This window comes from Octodon degus, unplaced genomic scaffold (genome assembly GCF_000260255.1).
Source record: "Octodon degus isolate 3935 unplaced genomic scaffold, OctDeg1.0 scaffold00100, whole genome shotgun sequence".
NCBI classification, from domain to species: domain Eukaryota; kingdom Metazoa; phylum Chordata; class Mammalia; order Rodentia; family Octodontidae; genus Octodon; species Octodon degus.
Genome location: NW_004524676.1, coordinates 8268372 through 8282938, shown reverse-complemented (window position 1 = coordinate 8282938; position 14567 = coordinate 8268372). Strand labels below are relative to the sequence as shown.

The 14567-nt window shown below is 40.7% G+C and overlaps 1 pseudogene; it reads right to left on the bottom strand.

The window, feature by feature from the left end:
• Positions 1–370: 370 nt before the first annotated feature.
• On the bottom strand, positions 371–1468 carry LOC101564087 (annotated as a pseudogene).
• Between the last annotated feature and the right edge of the window lie 13099 nt (positions 1469–14567).

Here is a 14567-nt window from a genome sequence, read left to right as displayed (position 1 = left end):
CCAAACCGACCATCACCCTCTGCCTCTCTTCCCCTCGGCTCCCCATGGTGGCCCTTCCGTGGGTTTGCAACACCTGCCTGGTTCTAAGGGGATCTAGAAAAGGCCCAACTTCTGAAAACAAAAATATGAACTAGACAGATGTGAAAGCCAGCAGAAAATGCAGGGTCACCTAGAATGACAGATCTAGGTTTACCAGAGTAGAGAAAGGAGACATCAAACGAACAAGTATTTATTGAGTGCTTACTGTGTGCCAGGCACTGTTCTACACCCCTGAAAGAAACAAGATAGAAGTAGCAAACAAATTGTGAAAGGAAGGGGCAGCTGAAGGTGGCTGAGGAAGTGAGGAGCCCAAGGTGACAGGAACTCTGGCTTAAGCCTCCTCTTCGGTCTCCTCCCCGAAATCCTCTTCCTCTTCTGCAGTGGTGTCCTGGTACTACTGGTTCTTGGACACCAGGTCGTTCATGTTGCTCTCAGCCTCGGTGAACTCCATCTCGCCCTCGCCCTCGCCCTCGCCCGTGTACTAGTGCAGGAAGGCCTTGCGCCGGAACATGGCCGTGAACAGCTCCTGCATGGCTGTGAGGTTGCCAATGAAGGTGATAGCCATCTTGAGGCCACGTGGTGGGATGTCACACACAGCCATCTGCATGTTGTAGGGGATCCATTCCACGAAGTAGCTGCTGTTCTTGTTCTGCACATTGAGCATCTGCTCATCCACCTCCTTCATGGACATGCGGCCTCGGAAGACAGCAGCCACTGTGAGGTAGCGGCCGTGGTGCAGGTCGCAGGCGGCCAACCTGCTGGGTGAGCTCAGGCATGGTCAGGGCACGGGACTGCTGGCTGCCATGGCTGGTGAGAGGGTCAAACCCTGGCATGAAGAAGTGCAGGCGTGGGAAGGGCACCATGTTCACGCCAGCTTGCGCAAGTGGGCATTGAGCTGGCCAGGAAAGTAGAGGCAGGTAGTGACAATGCTCATGGTGGCTGAAACCAGATGGTTGAGGTCCCCATGGGTGGGTGTGGTCAGCTTGAGGGTGCAGAAGCAGATGTCCTACAGGGTCTTGTTGTTGATGCAGTAGGTCTCATCTGTGTTCTCCACCAGCTGATGGACAGAGAGGGTGGCGTTGTAGGGCTCAATCCCGGTGTCGGATACCTTGGGTGAGGGCACCACACTGAAGGTGTTCATGATGTGGTCGGGGTACTCCTCTTGGATCTTGCTGATGAGCAGGGTGCCTATGCCGGAGTCTGTGCCCCCGCCCAGAGAGTGGGTCAGCTGGAAGCCCTGCAGGCAGCCACAGCTCTTGGCCTCCTTCCACACCACATCCAGGACAGCGTCCACTAGCCTGGCCTCCTGTGTGTAATGGACCTTGGCCCAGTTGTTGTCTGCACCTTACTGACCAAAACCAAAATTGCCTGGTCTGAAGATCTGGCCAAAAGGACCAAATCGAACAGAGTCCATGGCTCCAGGTTCTAGATCCACCAAAATAGCACGAGGAACTTACTTGCCACCTGTGGCTTCATTGGAGTACACGGAAATGTGGTCTAGCTGCAGGTCATTGCCCCGCGGCAGGTGTCGGTGGGCTTGATGCCGTGCTCATGGCTGATCACCTCCCACAACTTAGTACTGATCTGGTTGCCACGCGGACCGGCCTGGAGGTGTGCGATTTCCCTCGTGGTCAAAATGAACTTGTTTTGCTCGCCTCCAGGAATGTGCGGGGCAAAAAAATTACATAGGCCTTTTTCCTTTGCTGGTTGCAGGTTGGAAGGATGGAACATGCCCTGCAGGCTGGAGCAGCGAGATGTGCACGTGGCGGTAGGAAGATTCTGAGAGGCAGAGCAGAGGGAGGGCGAAGGAGGGCACCGTCAATTTTAAATGTTTGCTTGTAGTCTGTTTTCCCAGTTATCATTTTTGTTAGGACCTTAAAAGTCCCAGTTCCTCATCCCATCCCTTCCATCACTCTATCTCTGCTTCATTTTAATTTCTTCTGTGCTGACCCCAAGCTGCATTGTTTCAGCAATTTGTGTCTGTCCTTTTCATGTCTTTATTCTTTCAGGGAATTCACACGAGAGATCTACTTTCTCCACTTGCATATCTAGAAAGTAGACTTTTATGAAATATTATTTATACTTCAAACATAGTTTGACTCTCAAAACTGTTGTCCTTCATCCTTCTTTCACTGAACAAGAGTTGCCCACCATCTGACTTCCTTCACATTTGAAAGATTGTCTTCATCGTTCTCCTCAATGGCAGATGTTTAAACAGGCAACCGTCACAATGATGTAATTTCCAGTTCAGACTTGCACAGAGGGCTACCAGAGCTCAGAAAATGAATAGTGACATCATGCAGGTAGAAAACATCAGAAAGAAACTGGTCCAAAGTGACAGACTTGTTCCTACGAGGCTACCTTGGAAGCAGCAGCTTCAGGTCCTTCAGCCTGTGTTTGCTCTATGTAGCGCTCTTGGTAATGCATTCCTTTCTGTTTACACTGCTTTTTGTACTTGCGGGGATGTTGCTCCCGGGCCTAAGGACAGCGCCAACTCAGTTATTTGCAGTTTCTGCTTCTACTGTACACCTCCACTTGATATTTTTTCTTGGCATTGTTTTAATTTATCTCTATTAAATCAATAACTACCCATGTAGTAAGGACTGTCTAATCTTTAAGCGGGATGTTCTGTATATATCTCAAAGGCAACATATTTAAATTGAATACTTTTCAAATTCTTTCACAAAACTAAACTACGAATCAAACACTGAATAAAATCTGTATCCATAGTTCACTCCCATGTACTTTGCTCACTAAAATGTGAAGCTCTCATAGCCCTTATGTTTGTTACATCTAACTAGTGGCTTTATTAATTATTATTATTATTATTGTTATTAATGTATTTGGTACAGGGCCTCACTATGCAGCTTGGACTCATAGTAATCCTCCTGTTTTCAGCCTCCCCAGCACTGGGATTACAGGAGTGCACCAACATGTCTGGTCTCGGTGGCCAGCTCAATGCACCCAGTGCAGGGCTGGTGTGGCAGAGGGAGCTGGGGATCGAACTCTGGTCCCTGCACTTGCCTAAGCAGGTGCTTAGTCTGCTGAGCTATCTCGCCAGCCCTGATGGCATAATTTAAATTGCTAATATTATAAAAGTTTATCATATGAAAATCATGTTTTGCCAATATATAATCACCTCATTTCCTTTTTTAAAATTCACAAAGGGTGGCATCAGATTGAATGTTTTGAAACACTTTTTAATCCTGACTACATTTATTCTTTTTACAATCTTACATAAAAGTATAGGTAAGCAAAATTGATTAAAGTCAGGCTGCTGTGGGTTAGCTGGAGACTTATAAAGCAAAACACACACTTACATGTTCTTTTTCCTGTCTCCCAATAAACTTACAGGAGATCTCTGCTACTCCACTAGCAATTAATGTCCTTTACTGAACAATGCCAACCCTAAACCACTGGCAGGGTTGAAGGCGCTTAGCCACATGCATGTGCGGCACGTGCAGTGCTAGTCCAGGCCGAACAGACTCCAGACACTGCCAGAAGTCGTGCCCTATGTCCTTTGTTCTAAGAAGTGTGTTTGCTTCCTAGATTGGGGAATTTATTTGCTGATGAACTGTCAGATAGTCAGTCATCCGTTAAACCTAGATTTGACTTCTTTGAAAGAGTGGCATTTAAAGATAATGATTATTTTTACCTCAGAGGGCTTAGATAAATGATCAAGAGTATGCGTATCTGTGGAATTGCAAGACATTCAGGCAGGCAGATGTAGTTCGTCAACACTGAACACCTGATTTTTTAAAAACGCATCTGAATTGATCCATTAAACTTTTTTTTTTTTCAAAATAAAGAACATGTCTTGTTTGTTCTGGTGCCTGGAGATCACTTCTTACTGAAGAAATGGCAATAAATGCTTCACTGACTTCTGCATCCTTTGAGTTAATTTTAAATAATATCCTTCCATATTTTTTCTGTACATACAAACACCACTAAAATGTTGGTGACTCTTCCCTCCTGAAAAAAACAAGGTAAATTTTAGTTTAAATACCTTTTTTCGCAGTCAGGATAGAACCCACGTGCTTATACGTGCTAGGCAATCAGTCCACCACTGAGCTACCTTCCCAGTCCCAAGATTAGAAATTTTTAAAATTAAATAAGAATTCACTGTATGCTTGAATCATTACAAAGTCTTTTGAAAAATTCATTATATTATTGAAACAGAAATTCAAGGCTCGATAATTTCCCATGATAGAGCCACGTTCTCTCATTGAATGATTATAATAGATCTTATACAAATAAAAAAATTATTTTTATAAAAATAATGGAAACGCAAATGCACGCTGGAAAGTGACCTGGAGCTCAGTGATGTGTCCTCGAGTAGCTCCCCGGACAGCTTCTAAACAGTATTCTCTGTCTACACATCATGAGGAAATTGTCCACTTTCCATCAGAGTCGTTTCATTAAATCCTTCTTTTTCTTCCCCTTTTCATTCCCCAGTTCCAAGTCTACCAAGAATTCTCTTCTAGCCTTTAATTAATTGTTTCAAATCAGAGACTTTAAATACTGCTTGGAGGACAGTCCCACGCCTCTAACTAAGTTGAACTTTCCAGATAAATGGACATGTTGTGGCTACGGGGTCCAGAGCTTGCCCTCAGGCTGGGGCTCCAGGGAATCTTGGTTCCTAGCCCACTCCCCGGGTGCCTGCCTTAGCCTGTGGCTCCCTGAGCACAGACAACCTTCAGATGGGTTGTGATACAGAGCTCTTCCCTTGAGGGGCATCTGTAGAATAGTATGCAGAATCATAGAAGATATAAATGAAGAAAAAGTGTATTGTTCCATATGATGTCATATGAGAAGGCTTTAAAGAAGCATGTTCCTATTCTTTAAAGAAAACGACTTTGTCTTTCTACACAGTGACCTACGCTGCAAAGAGGCATCACTCTAGGCTGAGATGTCCAGAATGATGCTGATTCTGCAACATAGCAAGTGCTTCCAGAGTCCATATCATTCTAGTGTCTGTTATTCATTGATGCCAAAGAGAAAAGCCTGTTGACTCCAGAAGTCAGACCCCTGTGTCTGGGCTCTTCCGTGGGAAGTCTTTACCTGTGATAGGTCTACTAGTGATGGGAAAGACCGAATGTGTGCAGCCACCTCCTCCAAGAAAAGCCTGGACGATGGTAATGACCACTCCGATTTTCTGATTTCTCCCTTGTGCTTCTACTTGTGAAGTTTTATGTGTGTTTTCATTCTAGCGCTGATGTCCTCCCCAACACTTCCTATACTTTAATGATCTGTTCTGCTCACCTGCTCTCCCCATCCTTTGCCCCTAAGGTAGAGATGGAAACTTCCCAGCCCTTAGCAGGCCATCTCCCAGTCCCCAAGTCTCTCTGGGTCCCCACTTGATGTGTTCGTGCTGGCTGACTTGGGCACCTTCTCAAAAGGGCCTCTATTCCCTCCCTCCTTAGTACTGAGGACAGACAACACTGAACGCCTGGGCATAAGTCCTCTCATTCTAAGGGATCCCAAAAGATTGCAGAAAGTTGACACCTAGAACACAGAGGATATCAGAGACAGCTATTGGACAGCTGGAGTTACTCATTCCTGAGTGTTCCCAGTCTCTGAATAGGAGAATTGCAGTGAAATTTTCTGCTATCAGAATCACCCTCAGGTCCTCTTGCCACTGAGACCCACGAGGGAGCACAGGAGAGAGCAGCTCTGGTGACAAGTGCAGGAGACGCAGCTTGTCTCCAGCCCTTCCTGCCTCCCTGAGCACCTGGGCTCTCAGTGTCAACCTCAGTCCCAAGAACTCTCCAGCCACCTTCCAGCTTGCGTTCATTTCTTCATTCCAAGAATATCTCCAAGAAACCAGTATGAGGAAGAGACTTTCACTGGGCACCTAAAAATCTTTCATTATAAAGAAAGCTGTTGTCAACTCGCTCATGCTTTGGGCAAGATCAGGTAACTAATAGATTAAAGCTGTTCTTCTTAATTTGCACTTAATTCTTAGGTCAGTGAAGTGAATCTGTAGTTTTCTGTATTAAGAGAGTAATTAGGGAGGTCATTTATTTTAATGTTCCTTCTGAGAGCCACAAACACAGAGAGCCAATAGTGGCTGCGTCCTTTCTAAGAGAAGTTGACCAAATGATCAGTTATGCCACTGACACGAAGCAGCTATGTTGGCAAAATGTGATGATGGAGATGTCAATCTAGGATCATCCAAAATGTTCTTTTACAACCCCTACCCTTCTGGGATAAATTTTCTTGGCTTTCTATTTCATTTTTCTCTGTTTGCATCCCCATATGTAGAATCCGACACCAGTCTCTTATATGTTGGATGAAATGGGTCCATGTCTTCCCTGCTGGGATATAAAGGAAGACACTTAATACAAAAGAAGTCAGACATCAGTTGGAAGTGCAATCTGAAGGGTATAATAGACACTTGGAAAAGGGAATGGACTTATTCAAAAGGAAAGAGTTACTGAGTTGAGGACAGGAGAGAGAGTGGGGAAAGAGATTTATCTATGTATGTAGACAGTATGGACTAGACAACTGCACTGTGTATTTCTCCTGGTCTGTGGCAAGGAGAAGATAATGCTTAATTTGTTTTGTCTCCTTTTTTCAGTTGCTACCCCTTTTACTCCTCTTAATATCTTATATATTTCTTTCTTGCTTTCTTTCTTCCAATTTTGCATGCACATATCTGGTAATATGAATAACTGGTTGGAAGACAAAACTATGCATTATAACAAACACTGCGAAATTAATATGACTTTGTTAAGTGAAATCCTGTATCATTTGTAATTTTTCTGTTTTAATACTATTTTGTACTCTCTTTATGAAAATAACAGAAGGGCAAGAAAGCAACTTTCTTTATACAGTCTTTAAACCACACTCAGAAAATGTGGTATAGGGCAGGAAACAGAGGGCCTCAAATATGTTGTACAACAGCTTTTCTTTCTTTCTTTTTCTTTCTTAAAATTTGTTTTGCTTAATTGTTTTTGTACTGCGGATTGAACCTAGGGTGTCTTTGTATTGAGTCACATCCCCAGGCTTCAAAACATTTTTGTTTTGAGACAGGGCCTCATGAATAATCTTTAACAATATCTTTATTTTATTAAAAATAAAATTTATTTTTGTCTTTCTGTTTTGATTTAGTTTTTGAGATAGAGTCTTGCATTGCAGGTCAAGCTGGCCTTGGACTCACTGTACGGGGTGGGCTGGCCTCAAACTTACTATGTAGTTCAGGGTAGTCTGGAAATCCCAGCAATCTTCCTGCCTCAGCTACCCAAGGGCATGAGGTGTGTACCACCACACCATGCTAAAATGAAACAAAACTTCATAACAAAATAGTAAGTGAATCACAGTAAGTGTTCTGTGTATTATTATCTTTAAAGTAGTTACTAAGAGTGAAAGAAATAGGCAAAAAGATTCTGCAGTATCTGCTTGTTTCTTCTTTGGAAGAAAGAATGTTTTCGACCAACAATGTTCTTAACAGGAGAGCTTAAAGCCTTGCAGATGCAGGAGTCAGGTCCCTCCTGTGAGAGAAAGTAGGAGAGTGGAAAGAATTTGCACGATGGCATTATCCATAAATGCCTTGAGAAACCTAAATCTCTGGAGGAAATGGCTTCCATTCATTTTTTTACTTGACTTCTATATAGTTCAAAAAGATGTTGCTTTCAACAGCATTTACAATCCTACCCATAGAGGATCCTCAGAGGTAGCCTGTGTAGCAGGTAACTTCTCCCTCACCAGACCATTTATCCCTGGTACACACAGGTGGACATTGCCTGGTTGTTCAAGCACACAGGTAACATAGTGAAGCTTTTTTTTTTTTTTTTTTTGGATGAGTTAACCCTTGGTTACAGAATGCTGGCAAGGTCAGGAGGGTTAAAATCAGGACTGTCTGAAACAGCAAGATTAAATACTTTATGAGCACGAAAGCTGACTATGAAAACAAATTGTATCAACTAAACAAGAACAACGCTGGTAAATTTGGCTAAAAAATGGCAAGTAAAACAGGAGTCTTCTTTTAGAACTGTGGTCTACCATATAGTTTTCCCCTCATTATTTTAAATATAGAATCATCTTTGACACAAACTTTATAATCCCGGTCTTCTATGACACAGAGCTTATACCTAAAGTAAAACAATACATGGAAAATTTAAAAGAAAACTGTAAGACACTTCACTCTGATCCTCATGAAATGATAAAAGAAAAATGCACCTGCAACTTGAATGAAAGTAGCATCCTGAAATAATAGCAAAAGTGTTGGTAAAGCCACAAAAAGCATCAGAGGATGTTACAGTGACACGAAGGGACACAGTCCACCAAAAATTGCATTCTGGAAATTCAGCAGTAGTGGCCCCTCTGCTTCTTTTTGTACTGGGAATCAAACTCAGGCCCGCACTTGCCCGGAAGGCGCTGCGCCCTGAGCTGCGGCCCCGCCCAGCGTGGCATCTTTGACACAATCTTGGTGATGCTTCCCCGGGTGTCAGAGGTGCGGAAGTGAAAGGAAGAGGCTGCACGTGCCAAGCCATACGGCGGCCTCCAGAATCACCCGAGAGGGGTAGTCGGAGACGAACGCAGCACAGCTCGTGGGGCCGTGAAAGAAGCGCTGATCTGACCGTTAGGTTGTGCTGCTTGTCCTCAGAGCTCGCGGTCTGGACGGGGTCTGCGTGCTTAGTGGGAGGAAAGAAGCAGAACTTAGACTCAGGCGTAAGACAAGAGAGGCAGAGTGGGGAGAAAGGAGCTGGAGAGTCAGGCTTAGGGGAAAAGTGGATTAGAGGTGATGATGGGAAGCTTTTGAACGCTTAGGTTAGTGGAATTAAGAGGAAGATATTTAAAGTGAGGAGAAATATGGACACACACAGACCCAGATGATCTTGGGATCAAAAGCAGCCCAATGGCTGAACTGTCAAGGGCAGATGAGTGAGAATTTTGAATGTCCAAGTAAGAAAATGGTTCTTATCACCACAGAGCAAGCCTAGACATTGAAATAATAATTAGAAAGGCTTAGAACTCACTTTCTGTTCTCCGGTTGTTGTGAACACAGAATTACAAAAATTCCTAAATAGCAGACTTTTCACAGGTGAAGTGAGGCTAAAATACCCTATCTCAGGGGTCACAATTTTCTGGCAATTCTCACAGAATTTCACTGAAACTAGCTGTGATGGTGATTGAGGAAGGGCTCAAAGCCCCATTAAATTATAGATGCATATACAGATACAAAATGGTCCTTCATTTATATCCTTTTTTTTTGTTTAGTTTTGTCAGAGATGGGTATTCCATTGCCATTTAAATATTGTAGGTGTGTGAATTCAGCAAAATAATCCAATATAGTCCAGTAGTCCATAATAGTAGTGGGTTATCTGCAGGACTGGCAACGTCAGAGCCTTTTACAGCTCAGCGTATTAGTACGGCTTTACTTTTTATACCTCGTTTTTATGCTTTTCTGCTGGATGGTTAAGACCAAGATAAAGCAAGTTAGGATAGATATACAGCTACTTTCTCTTAATTCAATGAGAAGGAAGATTTGTACTAACTGTTTGAACAGGATATCATGTCTGCATTTGTACTATGAATAACTACCACAAAGACAACAATATGCAATATATTGATTACTGTAATTGGCCTACTAACCTGTTGTTTCTCAATAAAATTAATAAAAAGTCATAAATGTGAGGTGGGGGCAGGGCCACTTCATGGCACCCATGGGCACTAGCCCCCTGTGCATCTGCGGGCCTTTTCCCACCCAGAGCAGTAAGCTGTACAGGTGATGGTTGCATGGTTATAAAGATAAATATAATTCAGTCTGCTTATGTTTGTTTTTTTCTTCTCATCTTAAAGATATTAAGTATATTTCCATTAGAGATAGAAGAATTATGACCCCAAGTACTGTATTGTATTGTGGTCCCTATTAGAGTCAGCCTTCACCATGAGATGACGTAAAAAAAACTAAAGGGAACACAAAATAATGATAATAAAAATAGAAATGATCCAGAATTTCACTAAACAAAATACTATGAATTTGACAGTATTTGTTGCATTGCATAATGTTGTCTTCAAATTAGTTATTCAGATTACCAGATAGATGCATGCCAATGTGGAAAAAGTTATAAGAAAACAAAAAAAAATTAGGCATTAACGTCTCCTTTCCATTGACAGCAGAAATCAGCAGCGCAATATTTCAAGCCACCCTGAATACATACACGGATACTTCTCTTTCCCCTGCTACTTCCCTCTCCTGTCTTTCTTCTCTAGTTGCACCCATTTACTGATAAAAGCCTCAAATTTATCCTTTTTAGTAGATGAGTAATACTCCATTGTTTAAAAATACCACATCTTCTTTATCCATTCCTCAGTTGATGGGAATTTGGATTGCTTCCAAGATTTAGCTATGACCAATTGCGTTGCTATAAATGTGGGTGGGCATATATCACTGTGGTAGGATGTTTTCAGTTTGTTTGGGAAAATATCTAGGAGGGGAATAGCTGGATTAAATGGGACCTCCAATTCTAGCTTTTAAAAGCAATCTCCACACTGATTTCCATGGTAGTTGTACCTGTGGAGAAGGGTTTCTTTTCCCCCAGAGTCCTTCCAGCGTTTGTTATTGGTTGACTTCTTGATAACAGCCATTCTTTTTTGGGTGAGATGGAATCTCAGTGCTGTTTAAATTTGCATTTCTTTTTTTAAAAAAATTATTTATTTATGTGTGTGTGTGTGTGGCCAGCTCAGCCCACGGGGGGCGGGGGGCTGGTGGCATGTGGTGCTGGGGGATTGAACCGCGGTCCCTGTGCTTTGCTAAGCTTGTTCTAAGTAGGTGCTTTAGACCACTGAGCCATCTCACCAGCCCTAAATTTGCATTTCTTAAAAGACCAACGATGTTGAACATTTTGTCTTTTTTTTCTCATTAAAATGAATAAAAAGTATAAAAATAAAAAATGTAAAAACAACAACAAAAACAAAAAGGTTCGAAAGTAGGATCTTAGGAAGGTATTTTATATTTGCATTCATAATAGTGTTGTTCATTGGAGCCTAAAGGTAGAGGCAACCAAATGTCCATCAATAGAGGAATCAAACAAAATAGTTAGCATAGATATACAGCTACTTTTTCTTAGTTCGATGAGAAAAAGTTTTGAACTAATAGTGTTTAGACAAGACATCATGTCTGCATCTTGTACTATGAATAACCACCACAAAGACAACAATATGCAACGTATTAGTTGTTGTAACTGTCCTACTAACCTGTTCTGAAACCATCTCACTGCTACTTCTTTCTCAATAAAATTGACATAAGAAAGAAAGGAAATAGAGGAATCAATAAAATGTGGTATGTATTAAAAAATACATTTATTTGCTGTTTGTATTTCTTCATCTGAGAAGTGCATATTGATCTTAGATGCTCACTCTTGAATTGGGTGTTTGAATTTTTGAGGCCTGAAATTTTAAACATTTTTTATATGTTTTACATAGAAGGCCTTTGTCTGAGAAACAGTTAGGTACATTTTCTTCCCAATTTGTGGGCTTTGTTTTCACTCTGCTGTTGATTTCTTTTGATGAGAAGAAACTTTACAGTAAGAGGAGATGCCAGTTGTTGATTCTTAGCAATATCTCCTGTGTAGTTTGGTTTTTGTTCATGAACTGCCTACCTACCTCTATGTCTTTAAGATTTCTACCTATTTTTTTCCTCCAAAGCACTTAGTGTTTCTGTTTTAATGTTTAAATCTTTGATCCATTTTGACTGTAGTTTAGTGCATGGTAATAGACATGGGTCTAGATTTAGCCTTTGACATGTGGAAAGCCAGTTTTCCCCACATTATTTATTAAAGAGACTATCTTTCTTTTAATGAATATGTTTAGCTGCATGAAAGATAAGGTGGCTGAGTGTGTTTGTAGTTGTGTCTGCATCTTTTAATCTGTGCCATTGATCCTCTGGTCTGTTTTATTTTCCAGTACCATGCTGAAATATCACAGTAACTTTGTAGTGTAATTTCAAGTCCGGGATGTGATGCCTTTTGTCTTTCCTTTGTTGCCTGCGATTGTTTTTACTATTTTGGCTCTTCTCTGGTTCCAGATGAATTTTGGAAATGTTTTCTCTAGTTCTGTGAGGTATACTAATGATATTTTAATTGGAAATTGCATTGAATATGTATAACAATTTTGGGAGTATGGCTATTTTCACAATGTTGATTCTTTCTATCCAGGAGCAAGGAATATCTTTCCATTTTATGAAATCCTCTTCAATCTTTTTTCTCAGAGTACTGTAGTTTTTACTATATATCTTTTACTTTGTGAGGTCGATCCGTAAGTATTTCATTTTCTGGTGTTATTGTTAAACGTGTTGCTTTACTAATTTCACTCTCTGTGCTTTCATTGTTTGTATACAGAAATACTGTTGATTTTTAAATGTTGACTTTGGATCCTGCTACTCTACTGAATTTGGTTTTTAAATCTACAAGTGTCTTGGTGGAGTTTTTGGGGTTTTCTACAGAGTATCATATCATCTGTGAATAATGATAATTTCACTTCTTCCCAGTCATTATTTCTTTTATTTCTCTGTCTTGTCTAAACACTTTGGCTAATATTTCCAGAATTATATCAAATAGGAATGGAGACAGTGGACATCCTTTTCTTGTTCTTGATTTTAAATTGAAAGCTTTCAGGTTTTGTCCATGATGATGTTGGCTGTTGGTTTGCCATAAATGCCTTTTATCAGGTTGAGGTATAGAACAACTATTCTGATTTTCTGTGGGGTTTTTATCATGAATGAGTTTTGGGTTTTGTCAAAAGCTTTTTCTGCATCTATTGAGATGATCATGTGGTTTTTGTCTTTGGCTATGTTGATGTAGTGTTTTCCATTTATCTATTTGCATATATTAAACCATTTCTGCATTCCTGGGATGAATCCCACTTGGTCATGATGTATAATCTTCTTGATGATTTTCTGCATTCTGTTTGTTAGTATTTTATTGAGTATTTGTGCATCTATGTTTATGAGGGAGATTGGCCTGTAGTTTTCTTTTTAGGTAGCTCCTTCTTCTTTTTTTCTTTTTTCTTTTTCTTTTTTGAATTTAGGACAAGGTCTACAGGGTCTCACTGCATAGATCAGACTCACAGTGATCCTCCTGTCTACAGCCTCCCAAGTGCTGGGGTTACAGGTGTGTGCCACCACGCCCAGTCTCAATTGCCATCTTAGCGCACCCCTGGGGGCGGGGCCAGCACAGGAGACCCAGGGATCAAACTCCCAGTCCCTGCATCTGCCTAAGCAGGGGCTTTAATGCACTGAGATATTTGGCTGGTCCCTCTTTCTTTGGTTTTCGTATCAGAGTAATACTTGTCTCCAGGAATGAGTTTGGGAAAATTGCTTCCCTTTCCACTTCATTGAAGATTTTGAGGAGTATTGGGATTAAATCTCTAAATTTCTTGTAGAATTCAGCTATGAATCTCTTAGGGCCTGGGTTTTTCTTTGTTGGTAGGATTGTTAAATTACGTTTTCAATTTTATTTCCTGTTTTTGGGTTATTCAGATCATTTATATCTCCTTGATTCAACTTTGGTAATTCATATGTATCTAGGAATCTGTTCATTTTTTCCATCTTATGAAAGATTTTGGAAATAGGTATTGATGATCTTCTGAATTTCTGTAGGGTCTCTTGTGATTTTGCTGTTTTCATGCTTATTGCATGAATTGGATTTTTTTCCCCTTTTCTGATAAGCTTGTCTAGTGGTTTATCAATTTTATTTATTTTTTCAAAGAACCAACTTTCTGATTAATTCTTTGTATTGTTTTCTTCATCTCTATAACATTAATTTTTGTTCTGATCTTTATAATTTCTTGCCTTCTTTGGATTTTGGGCTTGACTTTTTCTTTTTTTTCTAGGAGCTTAAGGTTCAGCATAAGATTGTTTATTTGGGCTTGTTCTGTTTTACTAATATGTGAATGTATCACTATAAATTTCCCTTATAGGCTTGAAAACAGGAGAATCACTATGAGTCTGAGCTGTGTAGTGAGACCCTGCACAAAGTACTTAAAAAAATTTCCCTTGTAAAACAGCTTTGATTGCATCCCACAGGTTCCTGTAGGGAATGATAAAATCTGCATTTTCATTTGGTTGTAAATATTGTTTTAGTTGTTCTTTAATTTAATATGTAACCAGTGGTTGTTCAGGAGGGTGTTTACATTCATATCTTTATGGTGTTTTTGTAATTTTTTTGTCAATAATTTCCAATTTTATTGCACTATTGTTAGATAACATTCATGGGATAATTTCAATTCCTTTACATTACCTAAGCATGCTCTGTGTGCCAGTGTATGGTCTATTTTGGAGACTCTCTCTTGTGCAACTGAATGTCTCTTGAGCAACATTCTGATGTTGCTGGGTGGAACGCTGTAAAGGTCTACTACATCCATTTATTCACAAGCTTGGTTTAGTTCTGTTGTTTGTTTGCTGACTTTTTTGCCTAATTGATCTATCTCTTTGTGGCATGGAGTGTTAAAGTCCCCCATTACAATTGTATCATTGCCCATTTGGTTTTTCTTTTTCTTCTTCCTTCCTTCCTCCCTCCCTCCCT